Source organism: Papio anubis, chromosome 19 (genome assembly GCF_008728515.1).
Source record: "Papio anubis isolate 15944 chromosome 19, Panubis1.0, whole genome shotgun sequence".
Lineage (NCBI taxonomy): Eukaryota > Metazoa > Chordata > Mammalia > Primates > Cercopithecidae > Papio > Papio anubis.
The window spans coordinates 51,987,863-52,006,584 of NC_044994.1; the positions used below are offsets into that span (position 1 = coordinate 51,987,863).

The following is an 18,722-nucleotide window of genomic DNA, read 5'->3' on the forward strand; positions in this document are numbered from 1 at the left end:
TCTGAGGCTTCTTTGCACAGTGTGATTTGTATTTCACAGAATAGATAAGGCCACTTAGGGCAGAAAGAAGGCCCACAGAAAAGCATGCAGAGGCGCTGGTTATCTTGGCCTAGGGCCATGGCACTATTTGATCTTTTTGTTATGTGGTGACAGACACCAGTGCTTTATTAATTAGAGCCTCCAACTGCCCAGATACCCCTCAAACCAGAGGTGCCCGTCGCTTCCTATGGTCCACAGGCCCTTCCTAAGGAAAACTGCCCAGCCCGCAGTCCTCCTGATGGGGTCGCTGGGATGGTCTGACTTTGTACCATGAGGCAATGCTCCTGCCCTTCCAGGTTAAAAAGACAGAGACGGGTATCTCCCAGCCAACCAGCCACCTCTCCCTGGACAAATCCACGTGCCAGACCAATTACAAATCCTATCCAGGGCTCTAAACCAACATGAATCCCATGGATCATACTGGCTGGCTGGTCGTTAAGATAGGGTCTGGAGAGACTAGAGTGAGCTGACAATACGAGTGAGAAGAAGACATCAGCACTGGTGATTCTCCCCAGAGGACACGCTATGAGGGAGGCACCACGCCTAGGACTGCTTCATTTTTCTGCCAGCTGTTCATGTTCTAACTCCAGGTATCCCAATTACCACTTCCTTCACTGTGTAGATTCATGTGGCATTTCTGTTCTTTGTAACCAAGATCTTTTTTTTGTCCAGTTATACTGGTGACAAAAGATACAATTTTGATACAATTGCATTAATTTGATAAATTATACCATTTGATAAACTGATACAATTTGATACAATTTTGAGAAATAATTATAATAGTAGAAAGGGCTTTGATTTGGGTGTTAATCAGAGTTTCCGTGAGTGTGTTTTATCAAAAGCTCAAATTTGTTTCACAGACCGAAGTCCTTCATAAATGGTTCAAATGTAAACGTTTTTATTACCCTGTAGATACAGTCCATACCATATTGAGACTTGTATTCTAACAGTAACAGTTGAATGTCTATGCATTTTATGGAATTAGTGAATTGTTTACTGGTAACCTTAAAGAGTTGGAGCTTGAGTTTAAGCAACAAGAAACCATCTGTACCGACAGAGCAAAGCAAGCAGGAGTAAGAAAATGTTTCATAAACATGAGCTTGCTCTACATAACAGAAGTTTTAGTGTTGTGGGCAACGTTAGTGCATAATTCATTTTCAGTGCCTTGTTGCTTTCTGTCTGGCTGGCTTTTTCTGAGGTCTGTGCCCAGCCAAAAAAAGAGAAATCCATTTGTGGGTTCCATGAGAGAGAAGTGATAAGATTGATAAATAGATGCATTTCTATTTCATGGGGTTGGCCATTCCTTTCAGTTATATTATTAACTGACCCACCACCCTCAGATCTTTGAAATGCTTTTTAATCTGGTCTCCTGATAAACCCTAAGGCCAAGTGGCTCTTGGAATTTGGAGAGAACAGTTTTTCCTCCCTATCCCGACTATGGCATTTAAGATAAAGAGCAAATAGTGCCATGTGATTAAATGATATATGTAACCTTGAAAACTTGCCATAGTGGTTTCAGTGTCATTTACTCATACCTAAGCACTGCTAGAAAGTCCAGTGATAAAGGATTCCTTCATTTAATTCTAGGGAACAGTCAAGCAAGAGTGCACAGAAGAAATGGACACCATGAGAAGATACCATTATGTTAGCACATTGACTGTAAAAAGGATGGCTTTCAACTAAGAGGAGCAACATTTTGATGGAATTTCAGGCACTATAACAAGGTGAAGAATCCCAATATTGTGGTGGGAGTGATGCTTTTGTGGTGAGGGAAAGGAGGTAGGGGTGCTTTCTGAAGTCCAATAAGTGACACTAGGTGTATTAGTCTGTTTTCACACTGCTGATAGAGACACACCTGAGACTAAGTAATTTATACAGGAAAAAGGTTTAATGGACTCACAGTTCCACATGGCTCAAGAGGTCTCACAATCATGGCAGAAGGCAAGGAGGAGCAAGTCACGTCTTACATGGACAGCAACAGGCAAAGAGAGAGAGAGCTTGTGCAGGGAAACTCCCCCTTATAAAACCATCAGATCTTGTGAGACTTATTCACTATCACGAGAACAGTATGGGAAAGAACTGCCCTTATGATTCAATTACCTCCCACCGGGTTCCTTCCACAACACATGGAAATTCAAGATGAGATTTGGGTGCAGACACAGCCAAATCATATCACTAGGTAAGTACTGTCCTCTCTAGACACAACAGTGGCCTGCTGGACCTCAGGTACCACTTTGACACTGGGCAGACCTTGAGATGTCTCCAGGGCCTAAAGCCTGTTTGTGTGTGGTGGTGGGAGTCCGCTGTGAACAAGAAGGGTCTTCCAAAGGAGCCAGCTGCAGGAGAAGCTTCCCTTTTAGGCCAGTATCTTCCTAGGGATTGGAGTTCAGGGGGCTCTGGACAACCGTGGAGAAAGCTGTCGGGGAGTATATATTATGTAATCGCGGTCCACTTCTAGAAGGCCCAGTTCCACAACGTAGGGCTTAGCCCTTCAGCAGGGGCTGCCTAAGTCTAAAGATAAGTCCCAGAGGAAGGTAGCAAGACTATCCCGAGGACCTCTTAGGCCACCCACAGGTCCGAAGATATCTCACTGGTGCTGGCCAGAGCATGGTTCTACTCTGCGGTTGTGTTGACATATGCTGATCAGCCAGACACAAAGCAGGATGCTTTCCCACACATCCCAGACGACTGGTTTCCCACCCTGGGACTCAGGTCTGTGAGACCTCTGTTAACAAAACTCTTCATGATCCTTTCTCTATTTGCACTGCTATAGAAAAGTTGACCCTCAAAGCAGTGGGAATGAAGTCTTCCGAAGAAGGGCAGGCAGGTCTTGGCAGCTTCCCTTTGGCTTGTTGGTGTCTCTCTGCTGAAGGGTGTGCTGAACTGCAGGCCATGGTCTCCTGGGTATCTTTCTAGCACAAGCCTCCCAGCAGGTTCAGGCCCAGGGGTAACAGCTGGCTTCATCCAGAACTGTCGATGACACTCTCCAAAGTCCCCATCGCACCTTCCTAATGAGGAGCTCTCCTACACCCACAGTTTGATAAAACCTGGAAATCCAGCAGGGAGGGGCCTTTCCCTGGAGGGTTTGTGGTAGAAACAGCAATGGCAGTGGCCAGCATTTACTGCTCACTCCCTGTGCACCTGACTTTGTAACCACGTGGCCTTCAGCAGAGAGAGGCCGAGAAGCCCAAGGGAAACCACTCACTCAGGACCTGCTGCCGTTGTTCCAAAGACCGTTCCTACTGCTGTTGGATCCCTCTTCCCTGTGACAATGGAAACACAGGAAGATGGGGAAGGGTTTTGCTACTGATGGTCCCCCAGAGCTGAGTCACAGGCGAGAAACTGCCACCTCATACAGAGCTCTGCTGAATCCCCACAACCACCCACACATTGGTTCTGTGATTACACCCAGTTTACAGGTGGATCAAGGGAGTGTCAGACAGCGCAAGAATCTCCCCAGGTCATAAGGTGAAGATGGGTTACACCTAGGATTTCAGTCCCCAAAGTGTGAAGCACAGTGTCTGGCAAAGGATAACTGCTCATTGACGAGCTCTGAATGAGAAGAAATGCAGACATGGACGTGGGGATGCCGTGCTTAGAAGAGCCCACTCTGAGCCAGAAGCGTCAAGGCTGCCGGCTGGGACGTCAAGTCGATGACGATTTTGGGGACCCTGTCCTGGGGCTGCTGCCTCCTCCATAGGGACAGCACATCTCCTTTTACTTACCCCCATGACTTTAGAGGGGAAGCATCAGGCTTGTGGTTCCCAAACTGGGAAAGAACAGTGGAGAAAGCCGGTTCCTCCTTCCTAAGATATAGATCAGGACTGTGGGGCAGTGAACAAAACTGAGTGAGTGGCCAGACTGGAAGCGAGAGTGGAGTCACTAAAAACCTGACAAGCTGTGTGGAAGGGAAAGCCTTCAAATCTTTATCTGTTGAACGAAGTGTGGACACTCCTCCCCTGCTGGACCCCAAACACATCCAAACTGCTTCCTCCTCCTCCTGGAAGCCTTTCTTGAATTCCTATCCACCAATAAGGGATTCCCACTTTCTCTGAACACCCACATTCCCACTACCTGTGCTGGTCTCAGGATATTTTAGGAAAACTAAAAATCACTAGTTCTCAATCCTGGCTGCATGTTAGAGTCCACTAGAGAAATGCTTATTTAATGAAAAGTACTTATGCTCAGGCCAACCACGGAACAATTAAGTCAGAATCTCTGGGGCATTCGTTAATTCATTTCTTTTGAGACAGGGTCTCACTCTGTCACCCAGGCTGGAGTGCAGTGGTGCCACCGTAGCTTAATGCACCCTTGACCTTCTGGGCTCAAGTGATCCCCCTACCTCGGCCTTCCGAGTAGCTGCGACTACAGGCGTGCATCATCACGCCTGGCTACTTTTTGTATTTTTAGCACAGACAGGGTCTCCATATGTTGCCCAGGCTGGTCTTAAACTCCTGAACTCAAGTGATCCTCCCACCTCGGCCTCCCACCAAGTGCTGGGATTACAGGCATGAGGCAGCACACCTGTCCTACAAGTCAGCATTTTTAAAACGCAGCCAAGATTGAGAGCATTGGCTGCGTCACCTTGGGGTCTGAGCATGTCCTTTTCTCCCACCTTGCCGAGCTGCCCGAGGGCAAGGTTCAGTTGTGGGCAGTGCTCAGCACAGAGCCCAGGCCTGCACAATGTCAGGGCTCATCAAACCTATGCTGAGCAACTGCACCCTCGCCTTGAAACCTGAACCATCCCTGGTGCGACATAGGCATGGTTTTGCTTTTTTGTGTGTGAGGTAAGAGTCATATGTGTGTCATCCTCTGTGGGCAACCCAAGAACACGAGTGCCAAAGAAAATAATCCACCCCCACTACCCTTAACATCCCAAGGGAGGAACAGGCTATGGTGTCGGTTATCTCCTGCTTTCAATTAAGGAGCCATCAGCCAGATTCCTTTGTGCGACTGAGTCCCAAACCTTGTACATGGCACACTTTCAATTATTTATCTAAACAAAGGTGAGCCAGAGGGCAGCATTAAACACTCGCCTGGTGAACTTGAGCCCAACTCTGAGCCCTTGGAATTCTCAAGCTAACATGTTTTGGCTTTGTGGATCTAATTTCTTCCCCCTCCTCCCTCAAAAAAAAGGCACATCAGATACAAAGTCATAAATTCCATTGCGGAAAGGCAAGGCACGCCAGAGTGGAGCTATGAGTGCCGTGATTGTCGGCTGATGGTGATTCTGTTGCTAGGCCACTTAAACAGTCCTCACTCACTGGCAAGGAGGGAGGCCTGCTACAACCCTTCTAGTTTTGCACTTTCTCCTATCAAAGGATGCATACGTTCTAGATCACTAACGCATAATAAATCCCCTTACAAAGGAACAGTGACCAACAAACAGCAATCCACGATCACGGCCAGAGGAAAGGCTGTCTCTCCTATACAAAGACAGGCTTCCTGGCGTGCAGTCAGACAAGGGTGCTCAACTGTTTTTCTTCTTCGTGGGGGAGGGGGAGGAGCTGTGCCTATTCCCTCAAAGGACAGGCCTGTGATGCAGATGTGACACAGCCCACTGTGACATGGGGACAGCTGGAGGCCAGGGAGTGAGCAAGGAAAATTGTTCATATGGAAATCCAGTCCCCATTACCTAGCCATGAAGCGTCTTAGGCAGGGAAGAGTCATCTGGAGACAGTTCCGCTGGAAGTCAGGACACCTGGGTGTAACAGCTGCTACCATTCACGTACCATTTACACAGTGCATGTTAAGGAGCCAATCTTCCTGCCAAGTGCTCTGAACTGTGGTATCACAGAGAGGCATTACGCTACTTTACAGACCAGGAAACTGGGATTCGAGAGGTTAGGCAACATGGCCTGGTTACACAACCAGAAAGTGACAGTGTTGAAATTGGAGGCCAGATCTGCCTTACTCCAAACCTGGGTTCCTAATTATGCTATGTATACAACCTCTTTAGTCCCAGGACTGACACTTGAAAACGTTTCCAGAGTCTGCCTCTCTTCTCCATCCCTGCTACCATCTACCTTCATTCAGACCTCTGAATGGCTCATCCTCACCATTTTTATGGCTTCCTAATTTACTTTTCTGCCTCCAATCTTGTTTCCTATTCCATCAAGTGCAGATATTTAAAATATTTATGTATTTTCTATTCTATTAATATAATTTCTTGGCTCCCATCACCTCCAAGTCAAGTTCAAATTCTTTTGCAAAGTACAAAAGGCCTCACTTCACTTCTTTTTTTTTTTTTTTTTTTTTTTGAGACGGAGTCTCGCTCTGTCACCCAGGCTGGAGTGCAGTGGCTGGATCTCAGCTCACTGCAAGCTCCGCCTCCCGGGTTCACGCCATTCTCCTGCCTCAGCCTCCCGAGTAGCTGGGACTACAGGCGCCTGCCACCTCACCCGGCTAGTTTTTTGTATTTTTTAGTAGAGACGGGGTTTCACCGTGTTAGCCAGGATGGTCTCAATCTCCTGACCTTGTGATCCACCCATCTCGGCCTCCCAAAGTGCTGGGATTACAGGCTTGAGCCACCGCGCCCGGCCCTCACTTCACTTCTTCAGGACTTTCTCTATCTTCCCATCATGACCCAGTCACACCAAATGTCTACATGTTCCTGGACAGGCCCTCATCTTCACTCCTTACTCTCCACCTATGGGTACAACTCCGAAGATCCCCTTTGTAAGACATTGCTGTCTCCTCCTTTAGCCCCTGTTTGTTTACGTGTTTGTCTTTCTGTCCAGGCTGTAAACTCCTAGAAGGCAGGAGGCTTGTCTTGTTCATCTCTGTCATTTCACCAGGATCTGGCCGAAAGTGAGCGCTAAATGTGTTAATCGCCAACTCACTCACTGCCTGAGTGAACAGAATCTCAAAACTGGAGAAAAAATAATCAAACACCATTGAGTTTTTGACAACTAAATATACATACATGGGGTCTCTGTGGAAGTCATCTCATCTTCACAATCTCCATGCTATAGCTTTATATCTTCTATGCATCTTTGTAATAATCCCCAAGAAAATAGATCTTTAAAATGACACTCTAGATATACACATTTTCCTGACATTGTAGTCTAGATTTATTCCACCCAAAAGTATTTTCCTCAATAAAGCTTTACCATTATTGTAAGTAGTATCTGATCCTAAAATGTCTTCCTTTTTTTTTTTTTTTAAGCCCAGATGTAATTTTCTTGAGCAACTGAAAATTCTGGTTGACCACAAATGTCCTCATTTGTTAAATTAAGAGCTTGTGCCTATATTTATACACATCCTGGATTTAGGATAGATGCCAAATCCACTGATAGTGTCTTTGTGAGAGACAGAAAAGGACACAGAAAAGTCTGACACATAAAGACAGGGGCAGAGATCAGAGCAACGTACCTATAAATAAGTGACCAACAAATTAAAGTGGATGTGCCTTAGAAGTCCTACAGAGTGCATTTTGCAGGCAGATCCACGGCAAATGCTCTCATGTTAACTGCTGGAGTCTGCGATGTCCTCCTGCCTCCACATGTTAAATGAAACTTATCTAGTCTGCCCACCCTTCAGATTTTATCTTGATTTCCTCCTCCTCTTTGATGCCTTCTCTGGCTCTCTAAGCCAAGCACACAGCGACCCCTTCTCCCCTTGAACTTCCATGGCACTTGCTCTCTATGCCATTTGGACTCGTGAAGGTCACAGGTAGCAAATCACAGCAGAGAGGACACTGCCATGGGAGGCAAAAACAAACAAACAAACAAAAAACAAACAAAAAAAACCCCAAGAGCCCAAACCTGGGCCATCCCCCTGCCATAACACAAAAGCATCATGGGGCACTGAGTGGTGGATTCAATTCTCTGCACCCTTGCTTCCTCATTGCAAAATGAGGGAGTTAGACTACTTGGATTTCATGGCCTCTAAGCTTCCAACTCCAAAATTTTATAAAAATGGTAAATATCTTGATAATATTTGAAAGCTCACCAATGGGGTGGAAGGAGGAGTGGAAAAGTATAGAACTTTGGGCCACGTTCAAACAATTTATAGTTGAAAACAATGACTATTGTGTTCCTCTTCCTTTGCCAAAGGACCACATGATGGCATCCTCAAACTAAACATGAAACCAAGAGATACCCCAGCAGGACCAGGGTTGCCATCCTTGAGCCTGAGGCCACAGGCTTATTAACTAAGCTGTGAAATGTTCATCGTGATAAAGTTGGGTGATTGCAATTGTATACACAGAATTACACACAGAGGAAAATGACTTAAACATTCCTTTCTGTCATAATCAACCCGCATGAATTCAGATTAGCCACTGCATATCCCCCAGAATGTAAAAAATAGATGCTAAAATTTGATTCCTCTGAGGATGAGCTTTAAACTCCAAGCAATTTGGCAAGAGAAAGGGAGACTTGGAGAACCAGCACTTTTCTTACTGTGTTACACAATTTCATATCTTCTAAAATAATTTATAAAGACATGTTAAAATTGGAACAAAAGTCATTCAGTATAAAAGATAAATATAGCAGAAATTTAGGCTAAAGAGCTTCTACAGTTAAACACTACATATAGGGCTCATTTTCCTGGCAGCTAAGCCCAAAGAGGGAGCCGTGATAAGTTCATGCTTACACAGGTTTGTATGAGGGGTAAGAAACTTACTAAAGGGATGTTCACCAGTCAGAATCTTAAACAGAAAGAGAAGGCACATTAAAATTAGGGCAATTTAAAGAAGAGTTGTTTACAAAGGGTCTAAAGTACAAATATGTGGGCAGGGTGTAGGGAACCATGGGGGCAGGTTCAGGAACTCAGGGCTGACCACAGTAGAGCTGGGTAGGTTGAACAGTGTCTCCCCATTCACATACACCCAGGAACCTCAGAACACGGTCTTACTTGGGAAGAGGGTCTTTGAAGATGTAAATAAGGATTGGGATGAGATAATTATTGGATTAGAATGGACCCTAAATCAATAACAGTGTCTTTGTGAGAAACAAAGAAAACACACAGAGACACGGAGAAGGCAGTCACGCAAAGATGGAGGCAGAGATTGGAGTGACACATCTGCAAGCAAAGAAGTGCCAAGGATTGTCACAAACATGGGAAGCTAGGAGAGAAGTATGGGCCAGTTTATCCCTCTGGAGCCTCCAGAAGGAACCAACCCTGAGGATACCTGGGTTTCAGACTTGTGGTCTCCTAGCCTGTAAGAGAGAGCAGGCTTTTGTTATTTTAAGTCACTCAGTTTGTGGCCATTTGTTATAGAAGCCCAAGGAAACTAAGATACCACTTCACTTGCTAAAGGAATGAACGGAGGGAGAGGTAACCAACCTCAGTGGAAGAAAACACTGTGCTGGTCAGACCACTTTCAGTTGAGCAAAGACCTTCGGTCAAAGGATGGAGCCCATCTGTAACAACCTTGTAAAAACGGAGCCTGGTATACCTGTGTCCCAACCTCAATCTCTTTTCTTCCTCTCACCAGTCTCCACCCATGGGTCCCTCACTGACTACACCCAACAGGAAGCCAGGGGGCAGGGGAGCCCTACTGACATGGTGCACCCAGACCACCTCCTGGGGTGGAGAGGAGGAGATAGAAGAATGGAAAGTGTGTATATCTGGATGGAGCAAATGAAAGATTAAGTTTACAACTATCACCTCTGGGACAATAAAACTGGAAAGTATCGACCTAAATTTTTGCTTCCCATAAAGTGACTATTAGTCTCCCCAGCAATAGAAGATGTTGAAGTCTCATTCTTTGTCCTGCACTGGGTCTTCTTTTCCTCCAATCTTAAGCCTCTCTCTTCAGCCCCTCTATTCTTTCCTTCTGTCTCCATGCTCAGCCTTCATGGTGGCATTTACTGTAAGTGCCAGTTCCCACATCTATTGTAGCCTAACCTGTTACTCCAGCCCAAGTCCCATTTTCCAATGACCCCTGGAAATCTTCACCAAGATACTTCACACTGTTCGAAGTCAAAACATCTGAAAATCAACCATATCTTCTTTCCAAAACCAACATCCTCCTTGCAATTGTGCATCTCATTCCCCTAAACCAGCCAGGATTCAGCCCTCCAATTCATTCACTCTACCAAAGGTCAAGCCCTGTCAGTTTTAACACACTTCTTCTCACCTGTGTCTTTCCATTTCTACAACTGCCACTACCAGCATTGAGGTCACATCCCATCCATGCCCGGATAATGGCAAATAAGCTCTGAGCTGGTCGTCTCACTGGAGCTTCCCAGCTCTCCCAACTTTGCCATAGCCAAGGCAATATGACCTTCCTCGCGCCACGCCCAGGGTGACATTGTTCAATGATTCCTTCTGCATCATGTTCTTCCTTGTCAGATCCACCATCCTCTGTCTGGCTTCTGAGGATTTTCAGCTTCTGACTCTCTACTTGTCCAACCCACTTCCACAAAGTGTTGATGAGAACCGTGCTGTGGCTGTTTCCTTTGCTGTCCCATCCTCATGCTGTGCTTTTGCCCATCCCTTTGTCACATGAGAGCAGTTACCTAAATTTCAGGTACCAGGGTCCACAATGAATCCAAATGAACTGAAAGCATTTGTTAAAAATCTTACCTTCTAACAATATATGCAGTCAACATTTCCTTTGGATTAACAATAAGTACATACTTGATCATAAACTTTTACATCTTTTCCTGTATCCTTATTTTCAAGATTAATTTGCAAGCAGTGTGTTACATTAATTAGGTTTTTTTCCTCTTTCTTTTCCTTTATTTTTTTTTTGAGACAGAGTCTCCCTCTGTCACCAGGCTGGAGTGCAGTGGCATGATCTCACCTCACTGCAACCTCTGCCTCCCAGGTTCGAGCGATTCCCCTGCCTCAGCCTCCTGAGTAGCTGGGAGGACAGGGATGCAAGCACCACACCCAGCTAATTTTTTGTATTTTGGTAGAGACAGGGTTTCACCATGTTGGCCAGGATGATCTCAATCTCTGGACCTTGTGATCCGCCTGCCTCTTCCTCCCAAAGTGCTGGGATTACAGGCATGAGCCACTGTGCCAGGCCGTTAATTAGTACTTCTCTTGGACAAAGACGATATAGTACAGTGACTAAGAGCTTTGGCTTTGGAGTCAGACCAGAGTTAGAATTCCAGTTTTGTCATCTGCTAAATGGCAATTTGAAACCTGCCTCACTGGGTGTGGTGGCTCACGCCTGTAATCCCAGCACTTTGGGAGGCCGAGGCAGGTGGATAATCTGAGGTCAGGAGTGAGACCAGCCCAGCCAAAAAGGTGAAACCCTGTCTCTACTAAAAATACAAAAAATTAGCCAGACATGGTGGCACATGCCTATAGAACCAGCTACCTGGGAGGCTGAAGCAGGGGGATCACTTGAGTCCAGGAGGCGGAGGTTGCAGTGTGCTGAGATTATACCACCATACTCTAGCCTGGGCAAAAGAGTTAAGACACTGTCTCATAAAAAAAAAAAAAAAAAAGGAAAAGAAAAGAAGAAGAAACTTGCCTCATAGTGTTCTTGTAAAAGCATGAAGAGATAATTTATGTAAAATGATTTAGCACAGTGCACACATAGAGTTATGCCTTTTTTGTTTGTTTGTTTGAGACAGGGTGTTACTCTGTTTCCCAAGGCTGAAGTGCCGTAGGGCCATCATGGCTCACTGCAGCCTCAACCTCCTGGGATCAAGCAATCCTCTCACCTCAGCCTCCTGAGTAGCTGGGACTATTGGCATGTGCCACCACATCCAAGGCTCTTAATATAAACAATGAATGGCAAGGTCATGCAACTTATATTCAGGGCCAATAAGTGAATGCAGTTTTTAATAGTATGCAGCCCACAGATGAGCAGTTGGTTGCTGGGTTACACTCTCTGGTCCCTATTCTCATTTACCTTGTCTTCTTAAAGACAATATTTTTACTTAATCATGTTGCTTCTGAGAGCAAGCAGAAATAAGCTTTAAGACTACAGTTTTTCTTAACAACCAAACCTGGAATCAGTGCTTCTGTGACCCTCAAACTCTAATGTCCTCGACAGACAGACTGAGAAACTGGCCACAGAAGGGAGCGGCTGCCATATTATTTCCATATTTATCAACGTTGGCAGTTGCCTCCTGGGCATTGCCTAACAAAGTCAAAAGCTAACAAAAGGTCTATGTAAAAATGCAGATATGAATAAAAATCACACACACACACACACACATATATATACACATATGCACAGTGGCTACAATGGATAGCAATCTAATCTGATCAATTTTAATGATACTGTCTATAAACTGCTATCACACAGAACAAAATCCTGGAAATTATATTTTTACTCTGGTTATTGTGCATTCATAGATGCATGATAAAAACTATGAAAATGTTCATATTGCTATTTTGAATGTAATACAAGGGGATAAAAAAGGAAAAACAAGAAACTTGGTCCTTAACCGGAAATCCTCATGGGCACACACTGAAACACAAATTTTGGACACATTTTGAATCTAGCACATGTCTTAAGTTGACAGCAGCACACCACATAAAAGAGGAACTTCGGTGCCAGTGGAAACAAGCCATCTTCATACAGGAGGGAATTGGAAAACAACTATTTCATGTGCGCACTGCATTGACCTTGAAATCCAGAGGGCTTCTTCCCTCTAAAAAGTATTTTTAGATCGGGCTGATTTACTAAATGTCATTATTAATGAGCTGGGTGAGAACCCCAACGTGTTTTCAAAGCGATGTCATGGGGATGGTCTATGGGGAAGGCCAGGGAGAGGAGTGACTGTGCACATTTTGTTGTACAAGGATACCAGGCTGCCAGAGGTGAGAAGCCAGCCAAAAAAAACATCACTGAACCCAAACACCAAGCAGTGCGCTGGGAGTTCAAATTGTGAAATGTGAGCCATCATCATGGCAGATCCAAATACGTCCAACACTGGGAAGGCCAGCTGCAAAGAAGAGAAAACATCTTCTCCTTTGATTGTGAGAGACAAATCTACCTGGGTATCTATTTTTCCTGCAAGCCCATTGATTCCTGCTGCCATGTGAATGGCAGAGGATGCTGGGGCCATTAGCCATATTTCACTGTGTGCATGAGTTCTGACAGAGGGAGTAGGGTGCTACGTTTATTAGGATTTAATGATATTTGCAGTTCAGAATTCTGTCACCTCTACTGTTGTTACTGTAGCTTATTGTGAGACATTATCAATTTTAAGATACACCATTAATTTTTATAACACGAATAATTTTTAAGTTGCCAATTAAACTTGCTCTCTTTTTTTTAGACAGAGTTTTGCTTTTGTCACCCAGGCTGGAGTGCAATGGCATGATCTCAGCTCACTGCAACCTCTGCCTCCCAGGTTCAAGCGATTCTCCTGTCTCAGTCTCCCCAGTAGCTGGGATTACAGGTGCCCACCACCATGCCCAGCTACTTTTTGTATTTTTAGTAGGGTTGGGGTTTCTACTAAAACCATGTTGACTATGTTGCCCAGGCTGGTCCCGAACTCCTGACCTCAGGTAACCCACCCACTTCAGCCTCCCAAAGTGCTGGGGTTACAGGCATGAGCCATCACACCTGGCCAGTTGCCAATTCAACTTTCATACAATGCTTCCTTATCACTAAAATTCTTACATAATGATTAAAATACATTTTTTCCTGATTATTGTATATTGCATGTATGCATAAAGAAAAATATATTGGTTAAGATAGTCTTAAAATATCTTTGCATATGGATTTTGATTCTCCTGAATATCTTTTACTGTCATCAGCTCCTGTGCTTTATCACAAAACACATCCTTTATACCATCAGGAGCATAGGTGGTGTAACATTTTCAGAAGGAATCCATAGAAAGCTACCAGTCATTAGTACCAGCCCCATTCAGCTGGCTCTGGAAGGACCTAGAGCCTATGCCTGACGCCTGCTCCGAGAATGCTGCTGAAGACAAGGGATTCACCACTCCCTACCAGAGCCCTGCATCTTCAAGACTCTCTTTCCAGCAGCTGAAACCCCAACTTTGTTTTGATGCTGCTATGTTTGCTGTTTGTGCACTTGCAAGTACTAGCAACTATACCCTAACTGATGCCTAGCTAATAGTCAATAAAAACACATTCCAACTTCAGAGATACAGAGATACAAAGATACAGAAGATAGAGAAGTTCGAGACGAGCAGTGGAGCACTGATGACGGCACTAATTGATGGCATTTAATCAGAATGATAAATATTATGTTCTAGTTCTACATTACTTGACATTTTCAGAGCTCCTGAAAGGCCCCTGCCCACATCACACTTTAGAACCTCTTGCTCCATTATCAGTGAACACCAGCCTTGAAGAGACCCATTTATAGCTGGGCTGAGCCAATCAAATTTGCTTACGAGGTTTGAAAGTTACTTTATGGATACACAGCAGATGTACATATTTTCATACATTCATATAATCTGTAAAGATTAAATCTGGGTAAGTGGGATATCCATCACCTTAAACATTTATCTTTCTGCGAGGAACATGCAAATTATTCTGTTCTAGCTGCTTTGAAATGTACAATAGATTATTGCTAATTATAGTCACCATGCTGATCTGTCAACCATTAGGTCTTATTTCTTCTAACTGCATATTTGTAACCATTAACCCACCTCTCTTTATAAGAGATTGATGTCAGCAGCGGGCTGTTGTGAGCACAGCTCTACCCACTCTACAACTGATGTAGCCATTTGGGGAAATCCATGTAAGTTGAAAAGCACAGGAACATGATCAAAAAGAGGCAAAATGGAACAGACTCAGAATCCATCGAGAGACAGAACAGGCATTTCATGAGATGGAGAAAATGACCTTAGCCCTTGATTTCCAAGTTTTGTTCACATGAGGTTCATGTATCCTTCATTTTTTGTTTTTGGGCTTAATAGTTCCTCTGCAGCCATATAGTAAATCTTTTTCACCTGAGGTAGTTTACATAGGTTTCTACTTCCAGCAATCATAAGAGCTACAGTAGCCGCGTGATATGGAAGGAAGGCAGGAAGGGAAGTGCTGGGAAGGGTGTGGTCCCTTTAAATGATACCGAAGAGGGGAAGTGCTGGGTAGAGAAGGGTGTAGTCCCTGGCTAGGGCTCCACCCTGGGCCTGTGCCCAGGGTCTAATTGAGCTGGTTAACACAAGCCACCTATAGACAGCAAAACTAAAAGAGCACAGGATAGCACATGCCCACTGGGGCTTCAGGAGCTGTAAACATCCACCTCTAGACACCGCTGTGGGGTTGGAGCCCCACAACCTGCCCATCTGTATGCTCCCCTAGAGGTTTGAGCAGTGGGGCACTGAAGAAGCGAGCCATAACGCCTGCTGCATGCCCTGCAAGTGGGGGACAAGGGAACCTTTCTCATTTCAGCAGGAGTTAGAAACCCCACTGCCCTCAACTCATCCATTAGACGAACGGAATTAAAGAATGTGCTGGCCCTGTGCCATTCCCTGTATGACAGACAGAGGGGCACAAAGTGCTGAGCGCCTTCCTATGGTGCTGGCAGGCCCAGGGCAGGAGAGATCCCATCGTGGGGGGTCTCCACTCTCAGGGACTTTCTCAGGGTCCTGCTCTTAGAAACAGTACACTGACTGCTAGATGAGATAGAGATGGCTGGCTGTTGATGAGAAAGAGTATTATTGAGAGACGTGCTTAGGGGACAAACCCCTGGTAAGACAAAGAGCAGGGCCATGGCTCTCACTGGAGGGTGAAGAGGTGGGAACATCAGCATCCCTTTCCTCTTACCTCCCACCCAGAGCCCGTTCTACACCCACAGCCTGAGAAACCTGGGCAGGAGACATCAGAGCACCTCTGCGACAGGAGGGAAAAAAGGTAATGAGACTTCTTTGGAGGATGTGTGGTTTTCTTAAAGCAGAGGGTGCGGTTTGTCCATTTAAGAAAATTGCAAGAGCCCAGGAGCAGTAACTCACGCCTGTAATTCCAGCACTTGGGGAGGCCGAGGCGGGTGGATCACTTGAGGTCAGGAGCTCGAGACCAGCCCGGCTAACATGGCAAAACCCCATCTCCACTAAAATACAAAAATTAGCTGGGCGTGGTGGCAGGCACCTGCAGTCCCCGCTACTCGGGAGTCTGAGGCACGAGAATCGCTTGAACCTGGGAAGCAGAGATTGCAGTGAGCAGAGATCGTGCCACTGCACTCTAGCCTGGGTGACAGAGAGAGACTGTCTCAAAAAAAACCAAAAATTCCAAAGAGAGCACAGGTGCAGGTGCTGGGAAGAATTAGCGAGAAAGTAATCCAGGCCCCAAAGGAAGGACACCTGCAGGTACTGAGGTGTCTCTCCTGTCTGGCTGTCCAGGAAAGGACCCTTTCCAACTGTATGCTTCCTTTGTGGCAACTTCTCAGGCTGCTCAGGCCTAACTTCAGTATGGAACTTCTGACACCGCAGTCAGGTAAGTCTGGAGGCAGGTGGCAGGACAGGTGGCCAGCTCCTAGTTCCATCAAGGAAGACGGGGGTGATCTGCTGGGTGGGAACTTTTGGTGGCAGAGAGAGCCTGTGAATCTGGAGGTGACAGAGAAGATAGCCTCTGGCTATCCTGAAAATTAGCAACGGCTACACTTTAGAGAAAATGGGGACGGGCCTGGCAATTGTAATGTTAGAGGGCCTATCTTAAGTAGTGCTTTGTGCCTCATATTAGAGATATGGAAATGGGGGCTCAGTGCTGGAGTTCAGACTCATGTGTGACTGGCTCCGAGCCTGTGCTCCTTCTGTTACGCCAGGCTGTCTCCCAGGAAGCAGGGGAGGGAAGACCCCCCATGCCACACTTGGGCCATCATGAGCTAGCTACCGGGAAATGGGGGACTTTCACAGCTCTGCTGATACGCAGCTCAGCCTGCAGGGACCCCAGTGGCCACGGATAATAGCAGTATCACCACCATCTCACATGGGGCCATGGCTTCATTATCCTTTCCAATGAACCCTCATATACACCACACCATTTGCCTATCGCACATTTGTAAAATTAGTTCATAAGCCCTTCAAGGGAGGGACCAATTCTGCATCTTTTACATAGCAACATTTAGATTACAAAGCCTTATCCCAAACAGTTATGGATCCCATATTACTGATACGAAAATTGAGGCTCAAAGACGCTGGACCTGAATTTTTTAAAGTATCCAGTACACTGATGCTAAATAACATAACTCACAGTGGCATTTAATAAGTGCTGACTGCCATGTCTGGACTCTTGGGAGCGCCCCCGACATGGCTCCTCCATCGACACGTGGCCCTCCCAGTGAGTCATTTTGAGAGCGGCTGTCACTCTGCTTTAATCTGGCACTTTGTTTTCCTGCAGTTCAGCCTTCGATGTAGCCAACACCAGCAACCTCACAAGCTAGTCAGACTTGGAAAGCCACCCTGACATTTTCGGCTGGCTCAGACTCCGAGGTTGGAGCCCTGTGCGTGTGAGGGTAGCTGCTGGCGGGGGGTTTGTTTTCTATGGAATACAGACTTCCTTTGGGGAATGCAGGCATGCTTTCCTGTTTTTTTTTTTTTTCCTTTCCTTTCCTTGAAAAAAAATTAAAAAAATAAAAAAGGAGGCTACAATTCTAATCTAAGTGGCATCTGCTGACTTTAAAGAGCAAACACTTCATCCTTGCCTCAGAGTACCCTTTGCCACGACACAGAATGCCTTTCTAATCACTAAAACATCAAGGAGAAGTCACCAGTTTTAGCAGACACATTTTAAGTTTTTTTGGCCACAATTCCTTAGGTTTTTCAGTGGTCATCAATAAACCTCTATAATTCCGATCTCGGACTTTCCTGATCCTAGCTCAATTTATGCCTGGAATTACAATAACCCAAGGGGCCAGGTTCTGACACACATGGTTTTACTTTTACGATTGCAAAGCTGAGAAGCAGGAAGCTCTGATATTTTACTTTTTAAATTTATGCATGTTTAGCTATCTCCAAAGATGATATAAGGCTATGTAAAGTAACACATAAAACACAAGGAAACAGAAGAAAGAAGTGCAGAGGTGCAACAAAAAGAAGGGTAGGAAGAAAGAGGAGAACTAGAATGAGGCCCAGAGTAGAAAATGTACACGGTCGCAACTGACACATTCTTTGCGCTGAGCCACACATCTGCCTCTGAAGTTTTCTAGCTGGCATTGTAGCTCCGCAAATAAACGCCATGTTTTATTTGAAGAGCAATTGTTCAGGCATAAACACAATGAGTCTTAAAAATAGCAACTATTTATTAAATGCCTACTATGTGCCAGGCATGTACTAAGCATGTACTAATCTACACCCAGGAGGATGGCTATTTCTCCTAAGCATGGCCTATGAGCTGCAATGTGTCCATAAGTGGTATCATTTCCAAATCTGGGCTGAGATTCTCCTCTGCTCATGTCTTCTCAGAGTTACCATGTTCCAAGTTTCTCAGACCCGAAACTCATATTTTGAGTCTATCTTTGAGCAGCAGTGCACCTGGATTGTCACAAGTCCAAAGTAATCCTTAAGTCTGATGAAAATTAATAGTAAGAAAAATTATTTTGGGGCAATAAACACTACCTTAAGAGCTCTGCTGGCTCTATGTTGCTCCCCTCTAACTCTCACAAACTCATCTTCAGAGGGAGGGAGGATAGGAGGCAAGAGAGGAAACAGGCTGAGGCGTCAGCTACCTTGGTTCATATGCTGCCTCTGTCACTTTCCAGCTATGACTTCGAGAATTAGTCTCCCCAAACCTCAGTTTTCTTATCTGCAAAGTGGGCATAGTAAGAGGATCTACTTTACAGGTTTGA

At 45.3% G+C, this 18,722-nt stretch overlaps 1 protein-coding gene across 2 annotated transcripts in view; it reads right to left on the reverse strand.

Annotated features, from left to right (window-relative positions):
- Nucleotides 1-18,722, reverse strand: part of CCBE1 (collagen and calcium binding EGF domains 1) — a 286,745-nt gene that overhangs the window by 81,825 nt on the left and 186,198 nt on the right. The window lies entirely within an intron of this gene.